The sequence below is a fragment of the Leucopleurus acutus genome, assembly GCF_964270905.1.
Source record: "Leucopleurus acutus genome assembly, chromosome: 9".
NCBI lineage: Eukaryota > Metazoa > Chordata > Mammalia > Artiodactyla > Delphinidae > Leucopleurus > Leucopleurus acutus.
In genome coordinates, this window is record NC_139144.1 from 71471325 (window position 1) to 71487830 (window position 16506).

Sequence of the window (16506 nt, forward strand, 5' to 3'; positions counted from 1 at the left end):
CTTGAACGTTCATTTCTGAAAGTATCAGTAAGGCAGGAAACAACACTGTTCTCCCACACCACTGCAACCACCATCAGCAGTACAGTGAATGTCTTCTACATTAACACTTAACTATTCAGAAAAACCACAGAAAACCGGTAAAAGGCCTGCCCCCAAACGGTCATCTCCAACAGTCTCCTCATTCTCACCACCTTACTCACATCAAAGTGCTCAGCACTCTGGTAAAAAAAAAATATCTATTGAATCAATAAATGAACCTATCACCAATAAACAACTATTTCCTGTTTTTTTCAGAAATGCAGTTATGTGGCCATCTGCCAGTTGAGCACACACAAATAATAAAGATTCAGGACACAGGCAGCCAATGTCAAGATGCCATGGAGGGCAATTCCAGTTTTCCTGTGTAAGTATCCAAGAATGTGATTTACAAAATCCTTGCCTGTGGCTTACCTGAGTTTTAACTAATTCAAAACATTTCTTTATATGGGACACAGAGGATGCATAAGGTGTTTCCAAACTTCTGAGAGCAGTTGTGTCTCATTTCACTAATACTAGGGGTGGGAGGGATCATGGAAAAGTTCCAGAGAAGAACCGTTAAAAGAGCCCACACTGAAAAATCACAGCAAACCTTCATAGACTTCAATATGCTGTTTGGCAACGTTTCAGAAGTGAAGAGAATGCTGGTGAGGAGGTATCAAAGGGAAAGTCAAGAAGAAAACGCCCAGTCTGGTCATTTCTCCCTCCCAAAATACCTTTCTCTATGAGCTTAAGAGAAGATCCCAAAAGAACTTCAACACTTGTAACACTGTTATTAACTTTATGCTTTGGAGTCCTAAAGGATTTTTACAGGAGTCCCCTTTTAAAATGTAAAGATCCTTGGAGGGGTTCCTGTTCATTATCAAGGACAGCCATGATGCTTTAATTTCACAGTCTCAGAGATTATTCCAAGTTAGCTAAGAGATGGGGGCCTGAGGCAGACAACTACAGGACAACTACAAGACAGACAACTACCGAGAGGTGAAGGGTAATGACAGTTTTCTGCCAGGTCAAGTGGCTAAAAGGGACCTATGCCAGCTGTCAAAGTCCCAGCCAACTTACGGACTCCAAAACACCTGAAAATAAAAACCTCTTCGACTTGGAGCCTGTGACCCTTGAAGGTGGGCCTTAGGTTCCTGCTGAAAACGTACAATTTGGCCCCAAGATCCAAGGGCAGTTCTGGATCTAGTCCTTCTCTCTCTGGCTCGCTCTCTTTCAGGATAAAGTCCTAGCTCCTTCCACCCCTAACCATTCCTTACTTACCCTTTCTCCCGTTCCTCCTCGGTGAGAAGGGGTAAGTGGTTACTTTGTGCCCTCGCCCAATTTGGCCAAAACCCTAAAAGTAAAAATGACAGAGACAAACACGTGTTTTAAAACCCTGACATTCAAGCCTCTGGAACTCCCACCACTCGCCCAACGTGTCCAGACAGAAGGCAGCGCGTCTCCACAGCGCTCCCTCTCGGCCAGGACTTGGGCCGGAGTTGTCCCCTCTGGTGGGGGGCACAAAGAGAGGGCGCGACCTGGGGGCGCCTGGCCAGCGGGGAGGAGCGCGTCGGCTCCAGGCCTGGCGTGCCGGTCTCTGAGCTCCGGTTTCCTACCCGCGTTGGCGGAAGGAGGAGGGGTCCGGGGTTGGCCGCCCCGCGGGGGCCTCAGATAAACACGCGCCCGCACACATGCTCGCGGTCACCACAGGACTCGCGGCCAAGCAGCCCTCCGCCTCCCAGCAACACTCGTCCCCTCTGGGGCTAACTCCGGGCTGAGGGGCCCAAGCCCTGGGGACCACCAAGGGTCGGCAGCGGCACCCCACCTGCCCACCCCAGCCAACCTCACAGCCCCCTACCTGCCCCCAAACCCCCGCCCTCCGCACCCGCTGCGCAGCTCTGCCCAAGAGAAGTCCCCGCGTGGGTTCCGCCCTCCGCCGGCGGCAAGCTCCGCCCCCGCCCCCGGAGCGCGGGAGCTTCGCGAAGCTCCGCCCCCAGCGGTAAAGCTGTACTTCCGAACGCCTGCGCGGGATAGGCCCAAAACCCGGCCTGGATCTGAAACGGATCAAAAACAACCCTTGCCTAGCAGGCTATTATTGACCGTTTGCCCTGAGCTCAGCGCTGTACTAATGGCTGAGAGAGGGCAACAAAGAGTTGAAAATCTGTGAGACTGTGACTTCATCCTCTCCCCTTCTTTTACAGATGAGGAAACCGAGACCCCAGCAGTTGTTTTGAGTGCACAGCTACAGTGGCAAGCTGCCTTATTGGGGCTCTCCCCTCTGGACTCGTCCTTTCGTCGTTTTTTCTACTAATGTGCGTACGGGAAAACTATTCGATGTTGCCGCTTCTAAACAAGCCAGAAGGAATAACCCAGAACAAGTGTTTTACTTTGGAGAAACTGGAATTTCATACCTAAGCTTTTGCATTCAAATGATACAAACTCTTAACTGGGTTATTAAAACCTTCGAAGAAAGTGAAACCTACTACTTTTTTCTTTTTTAACCCTTCGCCAATTATATCCTTGATTGTGTCTGTCTTTATCGTCCTTCTGGATACTGACAAACTATTCTGTGCAAATCATTCAATACAAATCTAAGTACCAGACATTCTGGTACTTTGGGTTCAAAACTAATTCTAAAGTTTTAAAAACCTAGTCAGAGACTTAAACGGTCCTGATAACTAGAACTATTAGTCTCCTGAGGAGAATAAAATTGCTCTCCTGTGAAGGGGTTGTGTAGCAGTTTTGTAGTTTTTCTTATTTGTCACTGAAATAATTACTGTAAGGTAAGCTCTTCTCTGCTAGTGCTTAAGGACTTAATTCCAGAACACTTAGCTTGGAAGACCACCCTCATGGAATAGCAGTGGGGACCAATTTGTAAATTGGACTGGGATCTATTGGCACTAATAATTAATATTAATAATTAAGTGGTCCCAAATTAAATAGATGGAGCTCCTTGGTCACCAGGAGCTGACTGTGTGGAATGGAATGTATGTGGAAAAACAACAAAGACAGGTATGTGTGATTTTTATTATAAAGGAATGTAAATAAACATACAAAAAGAGTTGATAAGTCTGATCAGACTTTGTCACTAAGATTCATGAAATGTACTTAGGAAGCTGAGGTAATCTGAAAAGGGTACAGTACACTATATGACTCCAACTATCTAACACTCTGGAAAAGGCAAAACAATGGAGACAGTAAAAAGAGCTGTGGTTGACAAGGGTTATGCTGGAAGAAGGGAAGAATAGGCAGAGCACAAAGAATATTTAGGGCAGTGAAAATATTCTGTATGATACTGTCAGGGTGATGCATGTCCTCATACATTTGTCAAACCCCATGGAATGGATAACACCAAGAGTGAAACTTGATGTAAACTATAGACTCTGGGTGATAATGATGTGTCTGTGTGGGTTCATCAGTTGTAACAAATGTACCACTTTGATGCTGGGATGATGATAGTTGGGGAGGCTCTGCAAGTGTCGGGTCTCTGTACTTTCTCCTCAGTTTTGCAGTGAACCTAAAACCTCTTTTAAAAAAAAAAAAGACTTCTAAATAAAAAGAAGCTGGCTAAAACTTCAGAACATCCCATATTCTTCAAATTCATCAGTTAAATTATAAACTGAATATTTGGCTTTATGTGTGGAGTTGAAACATAATGAGTTGTTTCCTTAGATGAGAGCAGCATTCTGTTTGGCATTTATGTCATCAGGAAGAAAATGAATCACCTGTTCCTAAGGTATAAAATTGAACTGTGGTTAGAGATCATGTCTAATGCTCAAGGAGATATTTAAACAAAGTTAACTTGAAATAAAGTTTATAAATTCTATGAATACATTTATATTTTGAATCTACTCCTATTCATACATACTTACAATTAGTAAGTAAACAGTGCAAGATATCATAGAATAAAGTTTTCAAAATTCTTGGTCTCAAGATCTCTTTACATTCTTAAAAATGATTGAGGACTTTAAAGAGCTTTTGTTTGTGTGGGTTATATATGTCGATATTTACTGTATTAAAAATTAAAACAAAAAATTTAGATGTATGTTTATTAAGTCATTTTTAAATAATAAACCCATTTCATGTTTACTATAAAGAACATTTTTTTGAATAATGAATACATTTTTTTAAAAATTAGTGAGAAAATTGGCCTTTTTCACATTTTTTGCAAATCTCTTTACTCTCCGGCTTAAGAGAGTGTTGGAAGTTCACATTCTGCTTCTGCATTCAATCTTTTGTGATATGTTGTTATAGCTAAGATATTATGAGGAAAACTGGCCCTCATTCAAATCATGGTTGAAAAAAGGAGGACCTTGCAAATCCCCTAAAAGGGTCTCAGAAACCCCCAGAGGTCCTCAGATCTCACTTTGAGAATTCCTGCCAAATAGCATTTTGTATTTTATTTATTTGAATATCATGCATTCCCACATCAGAGTTTGCTAACACCTGAAATTATAGCCCTTCTCTTATTCCAAGCTAAAACTCAAACTTGACAGCTCATGTCAAACCCATCACATATTTGAAAGTTTTTTCAAGGCTTTTACTATAGCAACTCTGATTAAATTGATATTCTTTTTGAATACGTGTAAAAACATTTAAGATTTCATTTATATCCCTCATTTCAAACGTTTTTGGGAAATTTTGAATGTAAATTGTGCCATCTGGAAAAATGAAACATTGGTATATGGTTATTAACCAATTTTAGGTATACTTATAATAAATGATGTACATCTCCTTTTACATAAATAATTTAAAAGTCAGCTTAAAATAAAAATAAAACAGGCAATTACAGTTTTGTTTATTACCTAAATAAATACTAGGTTCTAATTTTTAATACAATTTCCAACTAAAAGAAACCAGGGCCACTCAGAGGAATGTCTGATTTCAGGTCTGGGGCAAGATATATATAAGACAAGTGTGGGATATCTTGTGACACAAAACAAGGAATCCATTCACAATAAATAAGTGTGTCAAAAGGTAACAGAGGGCTTCCCTGGTGGCGCAGTGGTTGGGAGTCTGCCTGCCGATGCAGGGGACACGGGTTCACGCCCCGGTGCGGAAGGATCCCACATGCTGCGGAGCGGGTAGGCCCGTGAGCCATGGCCGCTGAGCCTGCGCGTCCAGAGCCTATGCTCCGCAACTGGAGAGGCCACAATGGTGAGAGGCCCTCGTACCGCAAAAAAAAAAAAAAAAAAAAAGGTAACAGAAACCAAAATCAAAGGATCTCTTTGGTCAAAGATGGGACAATCAAAAAAAGTAATAAATACAGTTGTTTGAAACATACTGAATATATAAAAATCCATGAATTCTTAATGATGCTCCAAAGGAGGGAGACAAAAATCAACAAAAACAAAACAATTCACTAGACACTACTGCAAGTAACTAGGGCACACACCCCTTATTCTAAAATTGTCAATTGTGGGGCTTCCCTGGTGACACAGTGGTTAAGAATCCACCTGCCAATGCAGGGCACACAGGTTCGAGCCCTGGTCCGGGAAGATCCCACATGCCGCGGAGCAGCTAAGCCCGTGTGCCACAGCTACTGAGCCTGCACTCCAGAGCCCGCGAGCCACAACTACTGAGGCCGTGTGCCACAACTACTGAAGCCCGTGCACCTAGAGCTCGTGCTCCACAAGAGAAGCCACTGCAATGAGAAGCCCACGCACCGCAACGAAGAGTAGCCCCTGCTCGCCTCAACTAGAGAAAGCCTGCATGCAGCAACAAAGACCCAACGCAGACAAAAATAAACAAATAAAAAATAAATTAATTTAAAAATTAAAATAAAATTGTCAGTTGAAAGAAAAGAATTAGAACTTACACTACCTTTCCTGATTTAATTGTATTTCAGAAAGCCAAATCGTTGTTGAGGGTAAGTTGATTTTTATAATATAGAAAGAAATACCAGAATTGGAAAATTGCCATTTAGCAATCCTTTGTGAAATAAATGATTCAGGCAACAATCATCAATGGATTAAACCATTAAATGGAAGGTCAATAAGGTACTTTATAATGGAGATCAGGGTGTCACTACCTCAGCCTAATACTCTTAAGTATCACTACAAAAGGGACTCCATTGTGTGCTGCCTGATCTAATGCCATCTGAAGTACTCAGCACACCTATGAAGTGTTCTTCCCTAAACAAAACAAAGCTAACCAAAAACAAAACAGTCTCATCAACCTTAGAACTGACTTCCCACTTAAAGGCTTACAGGAAACATGAGGATTAGAGGAACAAGTTAAATGACACCACAAAGAAGGTAACAGATAAAGTCTAGAATGTGACACACTCTATAAAACAACTGACACTGTTTCTGCAGCAAGTTAATAACAGGGCAAAAAGGAGAGAGAAGAGGTGAGGAAGAGCTCTGGATTAAAGAGATATAGCAGCAAAATGAAAGGTGTGACCTTGTTTAGTTTCAACTGTTGTGATTCAAACATCACAACAGTTAAAAAACTTTAAGACATGCATAGACATTTGAGTATGGACTGGTATTAGACAATGCCAAAGAAATATTGATATTTTATTGGGTGTAATAATGGCATTGTGTTTATGTTGGAAAATGTCCATTTTCTTTGGGGAAACATTCTGAAGTGTGTTGAAGTTAAATGACATACTATCTGGGATTTGCTTTAAGATATTTGAACCAGTAGGATTCATCCCTGGGATGGTTCAACATATGCAAATCAATCAGTATGATACATCATATTAATAGAATGAAAGAAAAGAATCATGATCATCTCAATAAAAACAGAAAAAGCATTTGACAGACTTCAACATCTATTCATGATAAAAAATAATCTTAACAGATTAAGCATAGAAGGAATATAGTTCAACATAATAAAGGCCATATATGACAAGCCCACAACTAACATCATACTCAATGGTGAAAGGTTGGAAGCTTTTCCTCTAAGATCAGGAATGACAAGATTGCCCACTCTCAGCATAGTACTGGAAGTCCTAGCTAGGGAAGTCAGGAAGAAAAAGAAACAATAGGCATCAGAATTGGAAAGGAAGAAGTAAAATTTTCTCTATGTGCAGATGACATCATTTTATATATGGAAAATCCTAAAGATTCAATCAAAAAACCATTAAAACTAGTCAACGAATTCAGTAAAGCTGCAGGGCACAAAATTAACATGCAAAAATCAGTAGTGTTCCTATACACTATAAATTCTGAAATCCTGAGAAAGAACACCAAAGCAGGAGACATCACACTTCCTGATTCCAAGCTATATTATAGTCATTAAAACAATATGGAACAGACAAATAGACCCAGGGAACAGAATCAAGAGCCCAGAAATAAACCCAAGCACACAAGATCAACTAGTATTTGACAAAGGGGCCAAGAGTACTCAATGGAGAAAAGACAGTCTCTTCAATAAATGATGCTGGGAAAATTGGAGAGTCACATGTAAAAGAATAAAATTTGACCACTGTCTTACACCATTCACAAAAATTAACTTGAAACAGATTAAAGACTTAAATGTTAAGACCTGAAACCGTGAAACTCGTAGAAGAAAACATAGGACAAATGCTCTTTGACATAGGCCTTGGTAATGATATTTTGGAAATCACTCCTAAGGTACAAGAAACAAAATCAAAAATAGACAAATAGGACTACAATAAACTAAAAAGCTTCTTCACTGCAAAAGAAATCACCAACAACCAAGTACTTAGATCCACGAAGGAAGGAAAGAGTTACCTGGAGGACCCTGGTCTGCCTCACATTTTGCTGTTTTTTAATTTGCTTTTGATTGACAATTCTGACATATCTGAAGGAACTGCTTAAATTTTCTTATGAATTAGCCATATAATAATTACAAACCACAAATCCATAATAACTACTTATGGGGGGAAAAATTCAAAATAAAACTGCACACATTAAAAATTTGTTAAAAGGGAAAATAAACAAGATCCATATCTTGTTGGTAACTCTGAAAGCTAAAAACACTGAACAGTTGGGGCTTCCCTGGTGGTGCAGTGGTTGAGAGTCCGCCTGCCGATGCAGGGGACACGGGTTCGTGCCCCGGTCCGAGAAGATCCCACATGCCGCGGAGCGGCTGGGCCCGTGAGCCATGGCCACTGAGCCTGCGCGTCCGGAGCCTGTGCTCCGCAACGGGAGAGGCCACAACAGTGAGAAGCCTGCGTACCCAAAAAAAAAAAAAAAAAAAAAAAAAAAAGCACTGAACTGTAGATTTAGTAGGAATAATCAGTACAAAATGATGAAGCAATGGCTAAAACTGCACATGATTAAAATGCATAATTGACAAATTCTGTTTTCCTTCATCTGAGCATATCTTTATTTCCCCCACATTCCTAAAGGATTATTTTCACCAGATATAGAATTGACAATTCTTATCTCTCAGTATTTGAAAAATGTGGTGCCACTTCCTTCTGGCCTCCATTGTTGCCAGATGAGAAATCTGCTCTCATTCAAATTGTTGTTCTTCTATAAATAGTGTGTTGTTTCTGGCTGCTCTCCAGACATTTTTTATTTGTCTTTAGTTTTCAGAAGCACTGGGATAGTTTGGCATGGATTTCTTTTCTTTTTCTTTTTTTTTTTTTCCTACTTAGGGTTTGTTCAACCTCTTAAATTAGTAGGGTTATGCCTTTCGCCAAATTTTGGAAGTTATTAGCTATTATTTCTTCAAATATTCTCTAAATCTCATATTCTTTCTCCTCTCCTTCTGGACCTCCACTGACACAAATGTTAGCTCTTTTGTTATTGCCCATAGGTTCCTGAGACTCTGTCCATTTTTTTGTCCCAGTTGATTTTCTCTCTGTTGTTCAGGTTGGGTAAATTCTATTGATCTGTCCTCAAATTCACCAATTCAATCCATAGTTATCTCCAATCTATAGTTGAACCCATCTAACAAGTTTTTTATTTTGTTTTTATTTTTTTAGTTCTATAATTTTCATTTGGTTCTTTTCTTATATAACATTTATTTCTTTGCTGATATTTTTTTCATTTGTATCAAGATAATTTATAGTTGTTAATTGAAGCATTTTTATAATGGCTGCTTTAAAATCTGTGTCAGATCACTCCAACATCTAATTCATCTTGGGTTTGACATCTGTTGATTTTCTTTTCTCATTCAAGTGGCGATTTTCCTAGTTTTTGGTATGATGGGTAATGTTCAATTATATCTTGGATATTGTGGCTATTATAGCACTCTGAATCCCACTTAATCTTCTTTTTTAAACAGACAGTCCCCCCTGTTGACATATAGCAGGAAGCCAGGGGATTTTGTATGTTTAGTCCCCCACTGGACTCCACCAACATCACCCAGGCAAAAGTGGAGCACTCATTCACACTGCCCTAATGTCATGGTTGAGTCTGACACCTTCACCGTAGAAGTCAGGCACTCACGCCATCTAGATACCTCTTAATGGGGGTGCCACCAGGGAGCTGAGAAGCAGACACCCTATTGACAGCATTGGGTTGATGCAGAATTGAGTGGAATCTCAGCTCTCAATTCCTCCTTGAGCCTCACAGACAGCAGGGGAGGAGAGGGCCGTAAACAGAGGGCCAGCTAGCCCTGCCTCTGGGAGCGGAGGCTCAGAACCCATTGGGCTAAGGCACAGCTTCCATGGGGGAATGGGGGGCTGGAGGAGAAAGTGGAATGTGACTAGACTTGAGTCACGCCTTCTTGTTCAGTCTTGTTGATGCTGGCACTGGGGGTGGCATGTGAATTGAGACATAGTTGTGACAAACCCGCATCCTACTGCCTCATTAAGTCTGGTTGCTGCCAAGAGTGGATGTAAGCTCAGCTCATTGCTGGACCCTGCTGACACTATCCTGGCAGGGAATTGAGGAAGACCTGCTTCTGCCAGACTGAGAACAGCTGTCCCCTCAACCAGTCAACACCACCCTGTGGGAGAAGCAGAGTGCCGCTGCCTGCTTCCAGTGAGTGTGGTGGAAAATCAGCTTTCTGCTTGGCCTCCATGAAACCTCCAGAGAGAGAGGGGTGTGGTTTTTCCATTGTTGTTTGACTGGAGTAGGGCGGGTATTAAGGAAAATTTTGGCTAAACAGGTTTTCTTGGAGCTTTTTCGGTATATGTCTGTTGCTGCTTCCAGGTTGGAAGCTTCTTCAAGGCCTTGTCTGGGATCTAAGGGAGGCAGCAAGGAAACTCAGGGAACCCACTGCCATCTCAGTCCTCAGGTCCCAAGGTGTCTAAATTGTCCACCTTCTTTTGAGACTTCAGAGACTCCCTATGCTTGTTTGTTGAGTTATGCCCAGGCTTTTTCATTCTAAGAAGGAGGACCTGGGTGGAATGAGGCTATTTCAGTTTCACCAGAACCAGAAGTCATCTTTGTAAATACTTTAATAGAAGAAATGCAAAAATATGAATTGTTATGAAATATTCCAGCATGAAATTTGAAACTGATCTAATATCTCAATTATCTAAAGCAATATCAATTTCCAAAAGCAAGGCAAGCAGACAAAATAAAAATAAATAAGGGTGCTAATATGACGTTATATGTGCAATAATACTCAACTTCAAGATGCTTTTAGACACTCTTAACAATTCAACAAGTGTCAAAGCAAAATAAAATTTTCTACATCTAGAATATTTGTTACAAAACAAAGATCAAGATTATCAGGGCAATTTATGTTTTCTGTATTTTAATTTTTTTATTTTAAGAATGATAACTTTTAAATAAATTTCAATTTTTAGTCAGCTTCATTTGGTGTTTATTATTGGTGTTAATTTTCTCATCTCAATTTTTCTATTATCAGGTAGAGATCATTTTTATATGTTATTCAAATATATACTCTTGTAATATGCATTTGTTCTCTTTATTTTTACAGAAAACCTCTAAAACTTTTAGAATAACCCTATTATCAAAAAATGATGCACTCCTTATTATTATGGTCACCCATCATTATCTAAAAACACATAAGTACATTAAAAATACATATTAACTTATGATTCCTGGAATTCCTATTTATTTCCTTAATCATGAAAGTATCTGTTGGGAATTTGAAATCACTGTAAAAATGTGAATACACAGACTAATTGCCTTATTAACAAAGTCTTTTTTTTTTTTCAATGATGCAGACCTTAATCAAAATTTTTTCTCTCTCTAACTCATATATCCAAACTTACTTGGTCATTGTAGGCACTCTGATGCAGGGAAATCATGACATATTCTTAAAGAACATGAGAATATTCAGCCTTTAGAAGAAAAGGCTTAGGTGAGAATTTGATAGCTATCTTCATAAACTTCAAGGGCTGTCCTGAACAAGAGAAACTGCGTTTATTCTTTAACACCCAAGAGGATAGAATTAGGATAAATGAGATGGAGTTACAGGGAAGAAAATTTTGATTTTATATGTATACCCATTTTCTAGCAACCAGAGAACTCTGAAAAGAGTACCTCCAGAAATAGTGATTTCCTGTCAAGGAAAAAGACTGGATAACCACTTATTGGGGATTGTATCAAATGGACTCTTTAAGAGTTTATGATTCTTTCCGTCTCTATTATCTCATGCTATTCTCCTAGTGAGATACATAGGACAAGTATTAAAATTGCCATTTATGGATAAGAATAATGAAACTCAGAGAGTATATTGGTTAGGACCCTTGGTAAATTATAAAAGCAACTTGAGCTAGCCTAAGCAAAAATGAAAGACAGTATAAGATTGAATGCAATTTCATAGAAACCAAGGTTAGTATAATGCAGCTGAAAACAGAAGCCAGCAGAACTCTCTCTCTGTCCTGACTCTGCATCTCTCAATAAATTGCTTTGTTCTCTGCTTCTACAGATGTATTTTCTGTGCTTCCCAGCCACATGATAGGTAGAAGATATTTATTCCACAGCCCCCTAGTTTACATCTCTATCATTCAAGAGACCAGCCCAGGACAACTGACTGCCTCAATTATTTTGGACTTTATGGTACCAATTCATCACATCGTTCTCCCTTCTGATTCCTATGCCAAGTGATAAATAACCACAGTAAAACTGAGTTGGATAATGTGACTTGTATCTTTCTTGGGGCAGAAATGGAGTTTTCTACAACTTTCCCCTGAATTGAACTCACTCGGTCAAAGGCAGATTCCTCTTGTCTGGAACTTTGAATCTGGAGCAAGTGATACAAACAATTTGGAATTTTTTTTCAATAACTGTGGCACCAATAACCTTAGAATCTAGTTCTCTGTGGCCGTAGTGACAGTAGCAGCTTCCAGTATCTGGTGATATACTGATGACTACAGGGCAATGACAGCAGTCATATTCTACCCAGGTTCTTTCTGCAGCATGACTTTGTCCTATGTTATGGTCTTCTTTAGTTGTTGCTCATTTTTTCCCAAGCCCAGCTCTTCAGGTCTTCTCAGGGATTCTGTGAGCATTCTTCAATTCTTGAAATAATTATCTCTTCTTTTTAAATATGCCAGAATCATTTTGTGTTGTTTACAACTCAGAGCTTGCCTGTCTTGCAATCAGCTATACCAGTTGGTCAGGCCCTTGTAGAGGAAACATGATTGTCAGAGATCCACCCCATGAATGTCAAGAGCAATTCCCAGGAAAAAAAGGATGGGAAAATACCCCCAAAAAGCATCTTTTTGCACAGTTATTCAGTGAGTTGTCCAAGACCAGAGAGGAGATTAATATCAGAACCCTAAAAAAAAAGTCTTAGCAATCAACGTTGAGTTTATTCTTTTATCCTTAGGGTTAATTTTAACTTGTAAATTAATAATTAGTGGTGAAAACTAGGGTTTTTTAATAGAAAAACCAATATAAGCATTTCAGAATCTCAATAATCTACCCTTCCACCAAACTTAGAAAACAATTTAGAAGAAGAAAATGCTGAATTCAATTCAACAACTCAGTTCTTTCAAAATAACTTCTTACTTAATTAAACTTTACTATTTCTTTCAACTATATAAGCGTATCCTAAATACTGCTATGCTAACACAGGACAAAGTAATGAATTACTGATTAAACACATAGTTAATTGAAAATTATGTTTAAAATATTCTAATACTTTCCATCATGTAATATAAAATTAAACTGTGTGGTCTAAGTTTATCTCTTTTTAGTGACCTATTTGATTTCTGTGAGGGAGATAATTTTTGAAATTGAGCAAAATTAAGAAGAAAGGGAAATAATGACTTGAATAATCAGTCCCAAATAAACAAGAGTTACTATTTGTATTTTACTGTACAAGACTAAGATTAGATTAAAAATTCAAAGTAAACCAGATACGAAGCACAGAGATTATCGTTGAGCATAAATAACTAAAATTAACTAGAATCTTAAATAAACTGAGAACTCCTAGATTCCTGAGGATGTGAAGGAGGCTATTAGAAGTCTGTAAAGATTTCTCCTACTCAAAGATCTTTGGAACCCAAAGATCTAGGAGGAGCTTCAAGCTGCGACTAGACTCCCAGTGGACTCATCAAAGCTTAACCCAAACTGGACCCTGGAGTCTCCTCCAATGTTCATCGATGAAAATTCCCAGGAAGTTCCAGCTGCCTCTCGACCTATCTCTGAAGTATTAATAAAAAATCTTAGTAAGTTGACTCTCAATCCTAGTACCAAATTGCCTTCCGTTCTACCAGAATATCCACTTCAACAGAATGGACAGAGACTTGGTAAAGGCATACTCTATAGGAGGAAAGGTGTGAGGACGTTGTCAACTGCTTGGAAAGAAAGGGGAAAAAAAGACCCACTATGAAGTAGCTACTATTATTTTTTAATTTTACAGATTAGGGAACTAAAAAGAAGCTTTCCTAAGGTCATGAAATTAGTGTATGATAGACCTGGAACACACAAACACAGGTCTGCCTAACATCAAACTTTATGTTCTTAGCCACTCTGCTATCTTCTGCCTCATGAAATATATTGTTCTGTTTTCAGAGAGCTCTAATTACTAAAAAGTTGCTCTTTTATATTCAGTGAAATTATTTTCCCTGTAATTTTCAGTTACAGATCTTAATTTGGCCCTTGAACACAAGATAAATATAATATTTCATAAATTAGATGGTACAGTAAAAGTGCCTAAAAAACAGCATGTGTTCAATAAGAATTAATTTAAATCATCCCGGCAATGGGCATAACAGTCATTGATAAAATATTAATTAAGGCAGGGCCAGCACTAATTGTATTCTCACCCAGTTTGAATTTCTCTAATTTATACAGAAACTATAAGAAAAGAATAAACATAATAGTTAACTCCAGCTATACAGATAAACTGTTTTACAACATTTCCTTAATCTGCTAGCTGAGTGACCTTGTAGACAAGGTCAAAAAGGGAAATGACTCCTAGATTGGATAAGCAACAATTAGAATGTTTTGGCGGGGCAGGGAGGGAGAGAAGATGAGAGGACATTAAATAAAGCTTCTTAAAATTAATAAGCATTTATCTTATTAATAGGTAAATAGGCAATATTGACTTTATAAATGTTGACTATTTTATAAGTAGAAAAGACTGAACTTGTTCAAAGGTAAAGTGTTACTTACATTAAAAATTTACTTAAAGTGACAAGAGAACTAAGTACATAATCACTATTGATAATAAGAAGGTTGTTAAAGGATTTTCAAAATGGTAAAATACTAAGTGAACATATGTTAAAGATTTTATTTAACTTATTAATTAATGAGGGTAATCTCGGTGGCCTCTGCATGAAGTGGCATGAAGCAGGATTTCAGATCCCTGGCCAGAGATTCAAGTCAGGCCATGGCAGTGAGAGAGCTAAATCCTAGCCACTAGACCAGTGACCAGTGACAGGGCCCCCGCCTGTCAGTTTTGTAGAAATAAATTCCTACAAAGAGACGGAAAGTAGTAAAATAAGTAAAGTGTTTATTAGGAGGAAAAAGAGTACAGGTGGATAGACAAACGGGTGGGCTCAGAGAGAGAGTTGTGCCCTCGTGGTAGTTTGAATCACTTATATGGGGCATTTCTTCCAGGTTTCCTTTGACCAATCATCTTGCTTTGCCTGGTTCTGAGTTCATATTTGGTTTATCTCAGGGTGTGTGTGTGCATGCATCTCTTAGCCAAGAAGGATTCTAGCGAAGAGGCCTATGAATAGGTTGACATCACTCCCTTTTTGACCTCCAAGGAGCCCCTCTGTGCATGTATAGCAAGGAAGATCTCCTTGACCTTGAAAATGAGAAACATGTGGTCTCTATCTTTTATCTGGGCAGGGTGCAGCTTCTCTCTGCTCCTGCTATTTTGGAGTATCTGTCCACAGGGGACAAAGCGCAACAGCTCAGCCTAAGGCCCAACTATCTCCTGCCTCAAGGGAACCAGTAAGATATTGCAACCTGTTCAAAAAAGAATCAGAACAGACATATGTAAGGCAATCAGGAATCCTGAAGTAAATTTCCTAATAGATGCAAAAAAAATAGATCCTATAGGCACTAAATTATAATGCTAGAATCATCTTTACTACAGAGAGGAAATCAGTTGTGTTTCTATGACAAAATTTATTTACATGTCTACGAACAAGAATTATTTGCATTTTACAATCAGTCGGTTTTCTATAATGTTCTGAGTTACAAAATAGCTAAATCAAGGACAGTTCAAAGCACAGGCCCCAAGAGAATCAGAAAACCTGAAGGGAGAGCCAGGCAACGTCAGAGAGTCCACTGAAAGGACATCCAGTAATGGCGCCCATTTCAAAATCTTTCACAATTCATCCTGATGGGGTTTCCTAACAGGATATGAAGGAGAAAAACTGACAAAGTCTTGGGTTAAATGAAAATTTACAAAGCTTGAAATATTTTATATTTTTTTTAAAAAAACATGTGAAAATCTATAAGAAACTGAATAATCCAGGAAAATCATAAAATTATTTTCTTGGATTCTTCTTTGTCACATTCTTCAAATAAACCTGGTTACTCACTATACACAAGGTAAGATGGGAACTGGAAAAAAGGGAAAGAAAAGTAATAAATTCTATTCATATACCTTCTCAATCATCTGCCAAAAATTATATTTAAAAAAGTAGTGTTATATAACTTATTTTATATGTCCATATGATCAATGACAAGCTGAAGCTTTCCCTGATCTTGTGTTAAAAGATGATTGGTTGGGAGACCTTCAAGATGGCAGAGGAGTGAGACGTGGAAATCACCTTCCTCCCCACAAATACATCCAAAGTACATCTACATGAGGAACAACTCCTACAGAACACCTACTGAACGCTGGCAGAAGACCTCAGACCTCCCAAAAGGCAAGAAACTCCCCACGTACGTGGGTAGGGCAAAAGAAAAAAGAATAAACAGAGACAAAAGAATAGGGATGGGACCTACACCAGTGGGAGGGAGCTGTGAAGGAGGAAAGGTCTCCACACACTAGGAAGCCCCTTCACTGGCGGAGACGGCGGGGGGTGGTAGAGGGGAAGCTTCAGAGCCGCAGAGGAGAGCGCAGCAACAGGGGTGCGGAGGGCAAAGCGGAGAGATTCCCACACAGAGGATCGGTGCTGACCAGCACTCACCATGCTGAGAGGCTTGTCTGCTCACCCGCCGGGGCGGGCGG

The 16506-nt window shown here is 39.3% G+C and overlaps 1 protein-coding gene across 1 annotated transcript in view; it reads right to left on the bottom strand.

Moving 5' to 3' along the window:
* Positions 1 to 1932, bottom strand: part of IMMP2L (inner mitochondrial membrane peptidase subunit 2) — a 912540-nt gene extending 910608 nt beyond the window's left edge. Inside the window, exons 1-2 of the mRNA XM_082846685.1 lie at positions 1904 to 1932; positions 1300 to 1372 (exon numbers count right to left, since the gene is read on the bottom strand). The gene's annotated coding sequence lies outside the window, so the exon portion shown is untranslated. The remainder of the gene's footprint in view (positions 1 to 1299; positions 1373 to 1903) is intronic.
* Positions 1933 to 16506: the final 14574 nt, after the last annotated feature.